The following is a 15,884-nucleotide window of genomic DNA, read 5'->3' as shown; positions in this document are numbered from 1 at the left end:
ATACAGTTAAAACACCTACATACACTAGGGTACATAATGGTTGGTGGGGTACCACTGTGATTGGCATGACCTACCCTGTGAGCCCCTAATACATAATACGGCAGGGGGATTGAAACTACCTAAAAGTCCCTAGTACCCTGGGGCATGGCAATTTAAAGGCCAACAGCTCTTTTTGCACTTGCATGTGTGCACTGCTGTAGCCTGAGGTCAGTTTAAAAGCAGCCCTGGGTGCCAGGGCTGCTTTTAAAAAGTAAATTGTGCCCAAACTTGACTTTGGTGTTTGGGGCACTTAAAATGGATAACCTACAATGTTTTGGCATATTAGGGACCCCCAGGGTCTCCCATAGGTATCACAGGGGTGGGGGGTCAGGTATTTATAAGGTACACCCTTATAAAATGAGTTTTTATATGCCTGGGTAAAGTGAAATTTCACATTTCACTCCCCACATTGTGGTAAAGTGCTTCTCAAATGTGACTTTGATGCTAGGAGCACGGTAGAGGGAGAATCTGCAATATTTCTACAGATTCAGAACCCCTAAAGTCTCCCCTAGTTGCACATGGGGTGGGGTTCCTGTAGATATAAGGCAAGTACTTATAAAATATGTTTTTGTTAAGTCCTGGTGCTGGAAAAATGCCCAAGTCATTTTCCCCATTGCAAATCCCCAGTTACATAGGTTAACATGGTAGAAAGTTATTGATTAATAACTCTTGATAGGAGAGGGATAGAAATGCCATTCAAAGAATTTCCAGAATGGTATTAACTAATCCAACAAAATCATATTGTTGAATTTCTCCTAAAGTGTACATACAAGAAGTTATAAGACTTTCTTGTTTGTAAGTCCAAATCCAGCCTTCCAGTGGTCTGCCCTGGTTGGTCAGGGTTAAATGGATTACCCAGGCTGCCTTGAAGAGGTAATAAAGAGCCCCTTGGGTTAACCAGCTCTGCTTGGAGGGCAGTGTGCTGTTCCATAGGAATGCCAGGCCAGGGGGAGGAGTCGTAAACCATGGTCTTCAAAGGCAGAGGGATGGCCACAGTGTCAGTTTCCACTTTACACTTTTGACCCCCACCAGACCGAGCATTAGGGAAGGTATGTGCGCATGGTAGAGGGAGAATCTATGGAAATAAGCCATCCTAGGCTAGGGGGGGTGTTTAGCCAGCTCTTACCTCCTTGCTGGAAAATCAGCCATTATGGATTTGGAAGATTTGATGAACTCTGGGACAAAATAATGCCACACTCTACAGGATGTGGTCATAACTTTGAGGAGTTACCCTGCTCCCATTGGACAGAAGTGACCTCCTGCATGACCCAGAGAACTTGGAATAAGTATCTGAGAGGGGCAGAGCCCTCCAGATCTGCTGCTTGAAACTTACTGAAGTAAGAAGTGCCCTGCTGAGAAGTTTTGCTGTGCAAAGATTTCTAAGGCCTGACCTCTGAAAACTGCACCATCTGAAACTACAGCCTTGTCGATTATTTTGCTGAAAAAGAACTAAAGAGTGGACTTCCTGAAAGCTACAGGTTAAAAGAGCTCAACTGGAACATTACCAACTAAATCTACACCTTGGAGAACAATCAGTGGATTTGTAAGGGTTTTGTACCAGTGGATTGTGGGAACTGACATCCTCAACTTTCAAGGACCATCTTGGAGCTTCCAGACCCTTGGAGTAGGTTTGAGACACTTTGGGGCCCCTTGAGAAACTTCAGGAAGAATTTCAAGAAGTTTGGAGAACTTTGGAGCAACTTTGAAAAAAAGCTCCATAGAGGGACCGACTCAACCTGGTCAGCCAGGTTACCTGCCTTCAACCGCGAGCCGGCCAAACCATCTAGGTTCGTCCCGCTAAAAGCTCCATGGGTCCAACTTCCAGAGATTGACCGGGACTAGAAGAAATCTGAAGCCGGCGAGCCCTCACCGGATCCGGCTACATGAGGAGCATCGAGAGACCCCGCGAGAAAAAGCTCCAGAAACGTTTCTAAGTCCGCTCGTAGAAAAGGTGACCGGGAGCAACCGCGAGAGCCATATTCGCCTGCCTTTCATCGCATGTTGGCCTGGATTCCTGGGTTGTCCCGCTGAAGCAATCTTGAAATATTTTCTAAGTCCACTCCAGGGAAGTTGACCGGGACCTCGTCACAAGTTAAGCCGACGAACCCTCACCAGATCCGGACTGGTTGGGAGCTTTGAGGACCCTCGGGAACAAAACCTCCAGAAAAGTTTCTAAGTGTGAAGGTAGAAACTGAGACTGGGACCTGCCGGGAGCTGTAGCCGCTCAGGGCTCCATTGCACCCGGCCTGAAACTTTGACTTTGGTCCGGTCTATCGTGAGCAGGTATCCCAATATGGTGCTATAATCTTCTAAGTGTTATGCTTTATTAAATCTTTGACAATATCTATTGGTTCCCTACATTGGATTTTTGTCGTTTTGGTGTCATTTTAAAGTTAAAAATATTTTCTTTTTTTATAAATTGGTGTTGGATTTTTATTATGTGTTGTGTCTTAATTATTTACTGAAATTGTGTTTTTAAATGCTTTACATACCTGTCTTTGAAGTTAAGCCTGTCTGCTCGCAGCCACGTTACCAAGGGTTGAGCATAGGAATAATTTTCTAAGACCTATGCTGTGTCCTACCATGTGTTAGTGGCCTTATTGCCAGTGGCAGACCTACATTTGCCCCTACCAATAACCCACTCTCCAACAGGAACAAAGACAGAAAAGTCACATTACAAATGAATACATAGGATTTTATATATAAACCTGTTTAGTATCAAGACAAGGCCTTTGCAGGCTCGTTAAACAACAAATGGCTGGTATTTTTCATTTGGCAACCCTACTTTATATTTCTTTTCATAAAATGCATTCTCACACAACTGCAGTAAAAGTAAAATCCAAATGTAAGAAATAGGCATAGTGGGGGCCCAAGGGGTACTGGAACCAGAAACAAAAATTAAGCCTTGTTAAACAGTTTACAAAGGTATGTAAATATGCAAATGGGCTTTAAAGACCTGTGAAAAACTCGGGCGTGCCGGAGATAAGACTCCAGACACTGCCCAGCCCTTCCCACAGCAGTTCCAGTCACAGCCCGCGCTTGGGCACTTAACCCGTTTGGTCCTGCAGGACTATCTTGTGTAAATTAGCTTCGCAGACAGCCCCTACTGGAAGGCATTGCTTGCGTATCTATTCTAAGGTAGGGAATCTGCGGCTTGAAATCTTCATCAGATGAACACGTTACTCACCTTCGGTAACGCCTTATCTGATAGAGGTTCTTTCTAGTCGCAGATTCCTTACCGGCCCTCCGAAACTCTGTGCTCTGTGAGCAGATTGCAGTGTAAGGGACACCCTTCTCCTGGCTTTAGTATTTCACACTGCAGTCAGTTCTCATCGTGACTCCGAGCTCCTAACTGGGAGAGTTGTGTAAGTAACAGACGTGAGCGCACCAGGGTGGTACCTGTATAGGAACCAGGCGCGTCATTCCCAGCGCAGATGAAACTGCAGACAGAGCCAAATTATGCCACCTACTGGCGAGTAGGGAAACTGCTAAAAATGTTTAGATCCAGTCTGCCGCCTGGAGAATATTCTAAGGTAAGAAATCTGCAATTTTATACAGCTTTGACCAGATAAGGTGTTACGGAGGGTAAGTAACTTGTTCATCTGGACTTTTGCAACTCACCGACAATCAGATCTCGACTCACAGTTTGGAGAACGCCGATTATAGGAAATATTGTAGGGTCAGATGGGAAAAAGAGAGGTAGAAACAGGTGACGGGCAATAAACTTGAAGTGAGAATGAAATACAGACCAATGTGAGTCACAAGGTGACAAAGCAAACACTTGTCTGCATTCCTTGGCCACAGGCTAAGGGTAAGAGTCCACTCTATAAAAGTTAGGGGGCTGCGTCCACCCCAACTACCCAGTGGCGTAATGCAAAATGATGATCCCTCTGCAGAATCTAAAGGGGGGTCCCGAAATTCCAATATCTCACATATATTCTTTAGCCTTGTACTGAAAGGGCACCATTCGGCAGTTCTGCACTACGCTCCTGCTTATACCCCGCATAAATCCCATTACACAAAGTCATTGGGTAAGCAGCCGCTGCTGGACTGGGCGCAGGTGTCTCACAACATACAATGCTACTTGTCAACTGTGCAACTAACATGTTTCCAATCAGCCGAATTCGAAGCCCGGAGACTAATGGTGTCTAAGATGTACGCTGTGCAAATGCATACTCTAAAGTATAATTGAGAATTCCAGGAAAATTTAAAAACTCACCTTCGGAAAAATATGTTCTTCTACTTCTACCTCAGCTTCTTGTCCTTTGAACGGAAGAAAAATCACGTGGTGAGCCTATGCGCGCTGGGAGTTGTAGTTCAGCTTTGAGTGGCCATGATAAAGAACAACGCTTGAACGTTATTAGGCTTGGAAAAATCAGTGCTGCCATCTAGCGTGATCCTGAAAATGTTTCTTTCCTTCATACATTACAAAACAAGCACTGGTAATGCAAATAGGCCGGGCTTCAAAGGAAAGAGTACTGTCATGTGTTGAGGTAGGTGAGCCAACAGATTTACAGGCAGAGCCGAGCCGAGAAAAGGCTCTTGTTCGAGTCTTCGATCTCGTGCACCAGCGAGTCCTAAAAATGGTTGCAATGTAAAGCACCCAACAGACATCACATAAAATATGATGTACCCGCATCAAAATTCAAGAAAGTGTATTTCCTTAATATGGAAGTTTTGACATTAATAAATCACAGTACAGCACTTCACTGAGAAGTACTTGCGAGAAGTTATAGTTTTTAAAAATGGACCATTAGTGCACTAAAATGCAAGACAAATGTCATGTAAATACTGTAGGTTACAGTCTATCAAATCAGGCATAATAGGTTTTAGTACACCTGGTATTCTGAACTCACATAGTTGAAAAAGCTTTCATATGCGTAAATAAAGAAACAGAGTTTTGGTGCAATGAAGTATTTGCCTAAGATCACACGATTTAAGCAGGGAAGTCGCGATTTATCCAGGTTTCCTGGGTTCACTGTGCAAAAATGTGTCAGGAAATGGGTATCTATTTGTCTTTCCCTATGTTATGACTTTATTTTTACCTCTTTGTGCTCTTTTCTGCAGTTTTTATGTAGCAGGAACTCGACCCAAAGGTAAAGAAGCGCATGAGTATCAGTTACATTACAAAAGGTTGTGTTATTTTGTTTATAGGCAGGGTGAGATTAAGGGCTAGATGTCCAAAGCCTTTTGTGGTCGCAGAATGCCCGATTAGCAGAATAAGGCCGTCTGCGATTGCAAAAAAGCATTTTCAAATGTACAAATCCCTAATTGCGATTTGGTAACCTGTTACCAAATCGCAATTTGGGTTTGCAAATTGAAATTTGGAAGGGGTGTGTTTAGAGCATCCCGTCCAAATACCTATTTACATTGGTATGTGTGAATGTTTTGCGACCGACATGTGGTCGCAAAACATTTGCACTTAACCACCAACTCAAAGTTGGTGGTAAACCATTTGCAAATAACCTCATCTCCTTTGAGAATCATTGAATAAATATTTTTCAAGAGCAGGCAGTGGTCCAAGAGACCACTCACTACCTACCCTCAAACAAGCATTGGCATAGCCAATAGGTCTTGCCTTTGGGACCTTATATTTTTCTTATATCTATATATATATAGATTCAAAAGCTCTGTGGCGCTTACTGTAGGTACCTGGTGGGCTACTTGGCCCCCAGGGACCCTCAGGATTGAAGGGGACTTAACCCCCAATTTACAATGCGCCAGGGGGCGTGTTTGCACACTTGTCATATCAGGCCCTGCCCCCTCCCTGCACCACTGTGCAAATGTGCCCCCTAGCATGTTGTAAGTTGGGGGATTAAGTTCCCTTCAATCCTGAGGGCCAACTAGCCCACCAGGTACCTCCAGTAGGCGCCACAGAGCTGCATTGAAGAGAGGTGTAAAAATGGGCTTGGCCTCGGACCACCTCTCTGCAATGCAGCTCTGTGGCGCATATTGGCCCCCATGGACCCTCAGTATTCAAGGGGAATTAATTCCCCAACTAACAACGCGCCAGGGGGGCGCGTTTGCACAGTGGTGGAGAAAGGGGGCGTGGTCTCTGGCGAGATCGGCGAGATTCTGGTTTTTTTTACTAGGGGGGCTGTGTGGCCCCCTTGTTTTTTACTTTTTGGGGCTCCAGGGCCTGAAACCTCTTTCGAGAAAAAAAAAAATCGGGAAAGGGGCCGCATGGCACTCCTCCCGGGGCCAATTTCGGCCCCAGGGACCCCATCCCCCAGGGCATGGCCACATGATTAATACATTTTTAAAAGGAGGGGGGCGGCGTGGCCCCCCTCCTGAGGCCATTATTGGCCCCGGGGACCCATCCCCCTGGGCTGTGTCTCTTTATTTATTTATTTAATTTTTTAAAATTTATTTTAATCGGGTGGGGCGCTTGGGCTCCCTCCAGGGGCAACTTCTGGCCATGGGGACCCCATCACCCGGGGCCGGCCCTTTCCGTTGGGGACCGTGGGGGGAGCCCCAATGCCCCGACAGTCCCACCGGCTCCCCGCGTCCTGCAGGAGCCAACATTGCTTTTCCACAAGGGGAGCTGCTGACATGCAGCTCCCCTTTTGGAAAAGCAATCCTGCGTTGCTTCATTGAAGCGAGAGCAGGTTTCCCCGCTCTCGCTTTAATGAAGCAAAGCAGAGTTTGCTATGACAGGGCGGGAGCCGCACGGCTGCCGCCCTGCCATAGCAAACAGCAGTGTCCTGGGGGAGGGCACTACAGGATACTGCAGGAGCCGGCCCTGGAGGGTGGCGATCCCCAGGCCCATCAAGGGCCCCAGGAGGGGGGCCCCCTCCCAACATTAGCAAAGCCCCGGGGAGGTGATGGTCACCGGGCACGAGGGTCCGTAACGGACCCCCGTATTTAAATACAAAGTGCCCCGGGGAGGTGGTGGTCCCTGGGGCTTGTGAGGCGGCTCGAGCCCCCCCACACATCTTTTTTTTTCAAAACTGAGCCCCGGGGGGGCCGCGTGCCTCCACGGTTTATTTTCTAAGCCCTGGGGTGGTGGCGGTCCTCGGGGCAGGGTAGGGGGATTGGGACTCCCACATGCTTTTTTTTACAGCCCCGGGGAGGTGGCAGTGCCCCCGCATAAAATCAAATAAGCCCCGGGGAGGTGGCAGTCCCTGGGGCAGTGGGGGGCCCCAGCGGGCCCCCACTAATTAATTTGCGAGTGCCCCCGGGACCTGGCCCACCTGCGCTTCATTTTTGTTTTTATAATTTTGGTGGGATTCACAACCCCAATGCGATTTCCGCTGAAATTATTAAAACAAAATGCTTTTTTTGGCCCTGGGGGCCCCTGTGGGACCCCCTGAGCAGGCCTAGGGGGTCAGGGTGTTTCTACCCTGCCCCCTTTTCTTGTTTTTTAACCTTTTTCTTTACTGTTTTCTTGTGACTCGGTTCTACTGAGTCACAAGATGGCTGCCAACACTTCCTGGTTTTTCGAGTGTTGGCAGCCAATCAGAGTGAAGCTCGTGCTCGGGAGGGTTCACGAATCCACTGCGTCCCTAGATAGCAAAACGTTTTCTTTTTCTAATTTCTCAGGAACTACTGAACGGATTTACACCATTTAACAAAAAGGGATCTTTCTTAACCAAGACCTACCTTTTTGCCAAATTTGGTGTAATTCCGAACAGCAGTTCAGGCTATAGCTTTGTCTAAAGTTACCTATGGAAAATAACATGGGGAAAACGCATTTTGGGACCCCCTTTTCCTCGGCCCCCGCTTGACGAATCACCCCGAAACTTTCAAGACAGTAGCTGACCGGAGCGAGCCACTAGTTTGGAAAATTTTGCGAAGATTCGTCAACCGGCGCCACATATATATATATATATATATATATATATATATATATATATATATATATATATATATATATATATATATATATATTACCTACTGGCGGTCGCCAGTAGGTAGTTATAGTTAAGACCACGTTTCCATAGGAAATCCGCAACATTCTATTTTGAATAACTTTTGCGCCGGTTGACGAATCCTCGCGAATTTTTCAAAATAGGTGGGGCGCTACGCTCCGCTCCTACCCTGAAAGTCTCGGGGGGATTCGTCAAGCGGGGGCTGAGATAAAAGGGGGGTCCCAAAACGCGTTTTTCCCATGCATTTTTCCATAGGACCTTTAGACAGGGCTACAGCCCGAACGGCTGAACAGAATTACTAGAAATTTGGCAGAGAGGTAGTCCTCAGGTCAAGGAAGTGCCTTTTGTAGGTTTGGTGTAAATCTGTTCAGTAGATTCTGAGAAAATAGCCTTTAAATCAATATATATATCTGAGCCAGCTTACGGTGCGCTTACGGTACGCTTACCGTACGCGTACGGTGGCGTGCGCGAGCGCGATTCTGATTGGCTCTTAGATCTTAGTAAACATTCGAATCGGCTGAAACCAGGAAGCTGCGGCCGCCATTTTCTCTCTCGCACTGAGAGCGATTTGTAAAATTTTAAGCCCAAAAACATGTAAAGGGGCTGTTTAGACAGCTCCCACACACATAGGCATGTTGATGGAGTCCCCAAAGATCCTCCAAGGCCAAAAACGGAATTTGTATTTTTTCGGTAATTTCACCGATTACGCTTACCGTACGCGTACGGTAAAAAATAATTAAAAAAAAAAACATCATCCACACTCTCTGCACCCCGTGTGCAATTAGTGGCCGAAGGCCACCAAATGTGCATTGCTTATCGCTGCTGAAAAAAACTAAAATTTAAAAAAAAAAAAAAATTATCTACACTCTCTCCACCCCGTGTGCAAATGGTGCCCGAAGGGCACCATTTGTGCATGGCTTATAAAATATACGAAAAATTAAAATATTACCTTTCAAAACGAAGTGCATCATATGTCCTCCATGTGCGCACTGCGTTAAGTGGGCGCGCACGCCACGAATGGCGTAAAGTAACTTAGCATTTAAAAAACCGTACAAATTCACTGAAAAAACCATAGGTTTCACACACGTTATAGTTAGGAATTAGCATTTAAAAAACCTTGCAAATTCACTGAAAAAACCATAGGTTTCACACATGTTATAGTTAGCGGAAATTTTACTGATAAAAAACCAATGAAATTCCCCCGTTATAGTTACTGCAGGCAACTATAACTCACGCGACCGCAATCTTCTGCTGATGACATATGTGTCTTTATGAAAAAAAATATTTGTAATATATGTATAGCTAAAAATGTATGGAAGAAGACATGGGCAAATAAGTGTCTAAATACAGTATTAGCATCAGCAGAGGATTGCGGTCGCGTGAGTTATAGTTGCCTGCAGTAACTATAACGGGGGAATTTCATTGGTTTTTTATCAGTAAAATTTCCGCTAACTATAACATGTGTGAAACCTATGGTTTTTTCAGTGAATATATATATATATTATCTACTGGCGGTCGCCAGTAGATAGTTATAGTTACAACCTAGTTTCCATAGGAAATCTCAAAATTCTATTTTGAATAACTTTGGCGCCGGTTGACGAATCCTCGCGAAATTTTCAAAACTAATGGGGCGCTCCGTTCAGCTCCTACCCTGAAAGTCTCGGGGTGATTCGTCAAGCAGGGGCCGAGAAAAAAGGGGGGTCCCAAAACGCGTTTTCCCCATGCATTTTTCCATAGGACCTTTAGACACAGCTACAGCCCGAACGGCTGAACAGAATTACTTCAAATTTGGCAGAGAGGTAGCCATAAGGTCAAGGAAGTGCCTTTTGCAGGTCTGGTGTAAATCTGTTCAGTATTTCCTGAGAAAATAGCATTTAAAAGCATATATATGTGGGCGGAGCCTAACCACACATCTCATCCTGAGATCTGATTGGCTGTCAGCACTTCATCCAAGAAGTGTTGGCAGCCATCTTGGGACCAATATACATGATAGCACCTCATTAAAAAGCATTGCAGTTAATAGAAGGTTTTAAGACTTTAGTTACATTATAAATCATTTGTTGATGGTACCATACTCATTTTAGGAATTGTGGTATGTTCTAAGGTGATTTCATCATGTGAAAAAGCCTTCTGCTGGGATATCATGATTGAGAGAAAAATATTTTCTCATGTTTTTACCACAGAGGTTTGGAAGGTGATCTATAAGCTAAACTGAGAGCTTATTTTCTGTAAATTCACATTATCTTTCTCAGTCATGTGAGAATGAAGTCTGACATTCTCAGTAAAACATGTACATCCAACAAGGGCAGAGACTGTCAGTTGATTCCTTTGTGTTCTACTGCAGCTTCCCAGAGTGTTCCAAAGAACTACTAGAGCGCTAACAGTCCTACTTATGATAAACGTATGGCACACCTGAAGCTATCTTGCTTGGATTAAAGTGGTAACTCTTAAAACATTTAATTTAAAAAGGAACAAAATGAGGGGGTTCATTTTTCCATAAAAAGTATGATTAGTGCTGCAGAAAGAAAAATTAGGGCACATTTTGAGTGACTTCTCAAATCCTCTTCTATTTCATTAAAAAATTCTGACATGCAGACTGAAACATGCACTTTCAATACCAGCAGCAGTTTTCCCTGGTGAGCAGTAGCTTTACTACAGTGATCTAATGAGCAAAAAGAGTGCTAACATTCTGAATTTATGGCAAATGTGTGACACATCTGAATGCCTTCTTGATGGAATCAAAGTAAAAAACTGAAAGTATTTCCTACTGAGGAGACTGCAGTAAATGAGGAAATTAGGAAACTTCATAACAAATAAGTCTCCCAAGATGGCCACCAGAGACAAAAGAGCCCAAATGTAGCCCAAATATCACCCAGATGTAGCCCAAGTATAGCCCAATGACAGAATGTCCCAGAATGTTCTTAAAAACAACTAGAGCGCTTACTGTCTTCATTATGACAAAAGTATGGCACACCTGAAGCCATCTTGATTGGAATAAACTGGTAACACTTAAAACATTTAATTTAAAAAGGAACACAATGAGGGGGTTCATTTTGCCATAGAAATTATGATTAATGCTGAAGAAAGAAAATGAGGGCACATTTTGAGTGACTTCTCAAATCCTCTTCTATTTCATTAAAAAATTCTGACATGCAGACTGAAACATGCACTTTTAATACCAGGAGCAGATTTCCATGGTGAACAGTAGTTTTACTACAGTGATCTAATGAGCAACTAGAGTGCTTACAGTCAGAATTTATGGCAAATGTGTGACATATCTGAATACCTTCATGATGGAATCAAAGTAAAAAACTGAAAGCATTTCCTACTGAGGAGACTGCAGTACATGAGGAAATTAGGAAACTTCATAACAAATAAATCTCCCAAGATGGCCACCGGAGACAAAAGAGCCCAAATGTAGCCCAAAATCACCGAGATGTAGCCCAAATATAGCCCAATGACAGAAGTGTGCAAAACACTTATTATTTTGTGTTTTTGCAGTGTTATATAGTGCAGACATGTCAGGTATTGGAGTGCTTTACATGAGCATTGGTTACATCACACAAGAACAAATTCATTTTGGTTGTAGACATGGGGAGACTAAGTGATTTGACCAGAATCACAGAATGTCGAGCTGAAGCAGAAACTTCAACCTGGTTACCCAGTTGCAAAGTCTGCAGTTCTGGAAGTAACACCACATCCTCTCCCCTAAGTGCAACATTTAATCAAGTGGTCAACTGGATAAAAAAACATAAAGATAACAAATACTTTAAAAGTGCTTTGTCGCTATTTGAAAACTCAGAAAATATGTCCTTATTTTAGTCTTTTAGAGCACTAACCATAATTTTGATGCCAATAAGACCCTCTCATATATGTAATTTCTAAAGGAAATGCTTTAGGTATTACAGTTTTGATTACATCAAGATGATGTCAGGCGTTCCACACTTTTGTAATAAATATAGAATGTTAGCTATCTAGTTGTTCATTAGGATACTGTTGAGAGGCAGAGGCCAGGGGCACGGACTCTGAAAATTGAAGGCAGGTAGGAGGGTGCAAAGGCAACAATTTAACCACACTGAGCAGGCAGGAAGGGCTGTGGAAGCACAACAGACTATGGAGGGCAGTGGAAAGGGGGGCAGGGGCAACAAACCAACAATACAGGACTTGCAAGAGAGGCTGTTGGAGGGAAGATCTATTACAGGTCAAGGAAGCTAGGGGCGGTCCCCAGAGCCCCAGGAGCCACCAGAGAACTGAGCAGGAGAGTGAGTCAGGGACAAAAGGGGCACCTTAATTTGAGCCGGGGTGCCTAGGAACGCTTGCTCCAAAAATGAAGAAAACAGACATATGAGACATGGAATTGGAGGCAGAATACAATGGCAGTTTAATGAGAAGATGCAACTTCAAAGAAACCGCAGAATTGAGACATAAAGTACAAAATACAGAATCCAGATAATCATACAGCTGTCATGATATTCTCTGTATCTCAATTAATGTACTGACAGAGAGAGAAAGAAAACACATCTATAAATGCATCATGAGAAACAAGTTACACCAAGGAAAATGTTACCTAGGAACACTCACGTTTACTCTTAGAGCAAGCATTCCTGCAATTACAATACAAAATCTTTTAAATGCAAAAGTAAAGAGAACAATGGTTAAACATAACATGACATTTCATATAGGTAAAATAGAATAAGATACTTCAAGCAAAGCAGAGCAAGACATTTTAAGGAAAGGAAGACAAGAGCTCCCAGCTCTTGGGGAAAACCTGCACAGCCTGTTAACCTACATAGAGACGGCGAGGTAGTCCGTCGATATCTGTGGGTGCTCCCTTTTTATATCATTTTGTGGGCTCCTTTGCACGCTACATCTACCTACGTATGCTACCCAAAAGCTTCGTCTGCAGATTTTACCAGACATTTCGTCATTTACCCACTTAATGCTGACAATGGACTGGGTGAAAAGGTCAGTCTCTCAGGCCAATCGCTTCTCGTAAGTTCCATAGAGCAAGCAGAAAATAATGGGTATTGTACGGGAATTCAATATATTCATGTATAAAATCTCCTCAGTTCTCCTAACTTGACGCTCTGCGGTTGCCACTTCCTTAAAAGCGGGAAACCTGCCCAGGAAGCAAGTACCAGTCCAGGATGCAGCCTACAGCTTCAGGGGGATGTTGAACTTTGATACCGAGCACAGAGCACTCGGGTAGGGTGGGGGCTACTAGTTTGGAGCAGAAGGCCTCGCAGACCTGCCTTCAGACTGCTATACACTAAAATTGCAGAGCTATGGTCAATTTAACAAAGAGGCCTACATATTGAACAGAAGGGCCTACACAGGGGTTTTATGCTGGCTGAGTGGTAAGGATGTCTCAGGATAATTATATAGCAACACAGGACCCGCTGGTCAATTTAATACGGCCTACAAATGCGGCTGGCAGGGCAAGGACAAGGGTCTCATACTTCAGGTGTGGACAGAACGGGCCAGGGGCCCCCTGTGATACAAAATCTACCCTCCTTCAAGGCTGTGGCAATGTAATAGACCATTGTGGGCAGAAGGAAGAGGCAATGGTAGTACAACCATACATGCCAACAGACCCGATTCAGCCGGGAAACGTCCAATGTTTTTAAGCTCAAATTGGCTTTATTTGACTGTCTCCTGTCTACACTATCCTCTTTTTCAATGTAACTCAAAGGGGAAAATCAATACCCCAGTTTTTTTTCAAAATCTCCCTCTTACCAAGTTCAAAATGTTCGCAAGTATGGTACATTGGATCATGGAAGGAAATGGGATAGGGACATGGACTTGGATAACAGAGGACAGGAGGGACATGGAGTGGTGCACCAAACTGACCCTGCAGGGCAGGCATCAGGGTTTGCAGCAGCACAATACACCACACAGGGCATGCAGGATGGGAGTGCAGCACAACAATCCATAGAAAGCAAGAGGGAGGGGACAGGACCATGCACATGGACAACAGAGAACAGAGGGGCAAGAGGCAATGGTAGCTAGCTGACCATAATGGACAGACAGGAGAGAAAGCTGCAGCATAACAGACCATAAAGGGCAGGAGGGACGGATCAGGGGCATTATATTGGAACAGACAAGCCAGGAGGGAGGGAGTAGGGGTCTGCACATGTAAACAGAGGGCTGGGGGCAAGGGGGCAGGGCAGGAGCAGCAAGATAGCCATGGAGGTCAGGCAGGATGGGCACTAGAAGCAAGACACACCATGAAGAGCAACAGTGAGACTGTGATGGCATACACACAGACCATGGAGGGAAGGTGGGAGGGGGTCAGGGGCAGCTAACTGACCACACAGGGAAGGTGGGAGGGGCCATGGCAGCACAGAAGACCATGCATGGCAAGTGGGAGGGTTAGTGGCAGCACAATGGCTATGATGGGCAAGAAGGAGGGTGCAGGGGCATGCACAAAGGACGATGGAGGATAGAAGGGAGGGTCAGGACCTGTGCACAGACAAGAAAGTTCAGGGGAAGGGACCTCACAACAGACCACACGGGGCAGGCAGGAGGAGCAGTTGCAGCACAACAGACCAGGGAGGGCAGAAGGGTGTGGCAGTACAATGGACCATGTAGGACAGGAGGAAGAGGATAGGGGCATGGCATGTGGACAGGCAGGGTGGAGGTGGCAGGGACAGGTTACAGTCATCTGACAATGCTAGGCAGGTGGGAGGGGAGTGGCAGCTCAACAGAACACTCAGAATAGATAGGAGTGGCAGGTCCATGGGACATGGTGGGCAAAAAGGATGGAGCAGGGGCATGCACAAAGACATCGGAGGGCAGGGGGAAGGAGAATAGGGGCAGCAAGCTAAGCACAGAGTTTAAGCAGGAGGTCAATGATGGGGCATAGAATTGGGCAATGGAGGGCAGGAGGAGTGGACTGGTACATCATACTAAATTGAGGGCAGTGGCAGCACATCAGACCATGCATGGCAGGAGGGAGGAGGCTAGTCCATGGATTCACACAACAGAGGATAGGGAGGAGGGGGATGGGGCAGCAAGCTAACTGTTCAGAGAAGGCGGGTATTAGGAACTTTATTGTTTTTGAAACATTGTGTGCGAACTACTTAAAATATGAACAAGTATGCAGCATAATCTCACTTTTATTCAGGAAGAAGAGGACGTTTGTGACTGTGACTCCGGGCTCACTTGGCAGAAACACCCCCTGACCCTCCACCCCCTATCGCAAAATGTAATGCCCGTGAAAAGGGCAGGTGAACACAGTGTTATATAGAACAGAGTCCTGAGAGCACGATTGAAAATGAAAACTAGATATAGTGTATGGTATAAACTATGCACAAAAAAGTGTGATATAAGATGAACCGGGCGTGAAATATAATATGCAATACATTGTGTGCAATGACAGATTCATTGGAGAGCGCGAGATAGCACAGGCACTAGCGCGTGCTATGCGATATGCGCCTTGGAGTGTAATATGCACAGGGCAGTGTTGTGTAACCTAACTAGTCTCTAAAGTTGTAATATAAAATATGTGCTGGGGAGTGTAACGTTGCATATGCACTGTGACAAAGATATGGATCCCAGATTGTAATATGTATGGCATAGCACTGTGCGTTATAACACAGGCATCGAGGAAGGCACGTTAGATGGGGCAATATAACCCGTGCGAAGACAAGTGTGGCATGACATATTCACGGGGTGGTGTTACAGTGCACATGGGCTAGAGAGTGTCATAGCATATGCACTAGCTAGTGGAATACAACACAGAGGTGTGTGGCACTCGGCAGGCAATGGTGGGTGTAACACAGCATTGGGCTCTGTCAGGAGCGCGCTGTGACTCTCAAGTGATGTTCGTCCCCTTTCCAGAGAGTAAAATAAAAAGTATTACACATTCGGCAGTGGATGTGTGTTTTATTAACCGTGAGGGGGGTTTCTTGCATAGTTTTGGTCGAATTTTTGTCCAATCCCCTTTGAATGGCTTTGAATGGCTTGGTGTGC

General features: G+C 45.1%; 1 protein-coding gene across 2 annotated transcripts in view; it reads right to left on the bottom strand.

Moving 5' to 3' along the window:
* Positions 1–4,367, bottom strand: part of BDH2 (3-hydroxybutyrate dehydrogenase 2) — a 147,970-nt gene extending 143,603 nt beyond the window's left edge. Inside the window, exon 1 of one of the 2 annotated variants that reach the window (XM_085641423.1) lies at positions 4,259–4,367. The gene's annotated coding sequence lies outside the window, so the exon portion shown is untranslated. The remainder of the gene's footprint in view (positions 1–4,258) is intronic. The other variant, XM_085641424.1, reaches the window with a different exon arrangement.
* Between the last annotated feature and the right edge of the window lie 11,517 nt (positions 4,368–15,884).

Source organism: Triturus cristatus, chromosome 2_2, assembly GCF_964204655.1.
Source record: "Triturus cristatus chromosome 2_2, aTriCri1.1, whole genome shotgun sequence".
Taxonomy (NCBI): Eukaryota; Metazoa; Chordata; class Amphibia; order Caudata; family Salamandridae; genus Triturus; species Triturus cristatus.
The sequence above is the reverse complement of the archived record's forward strand: the minus strand, read 5'-3'. Positions and strand labels throughout refer to the sequence as shown.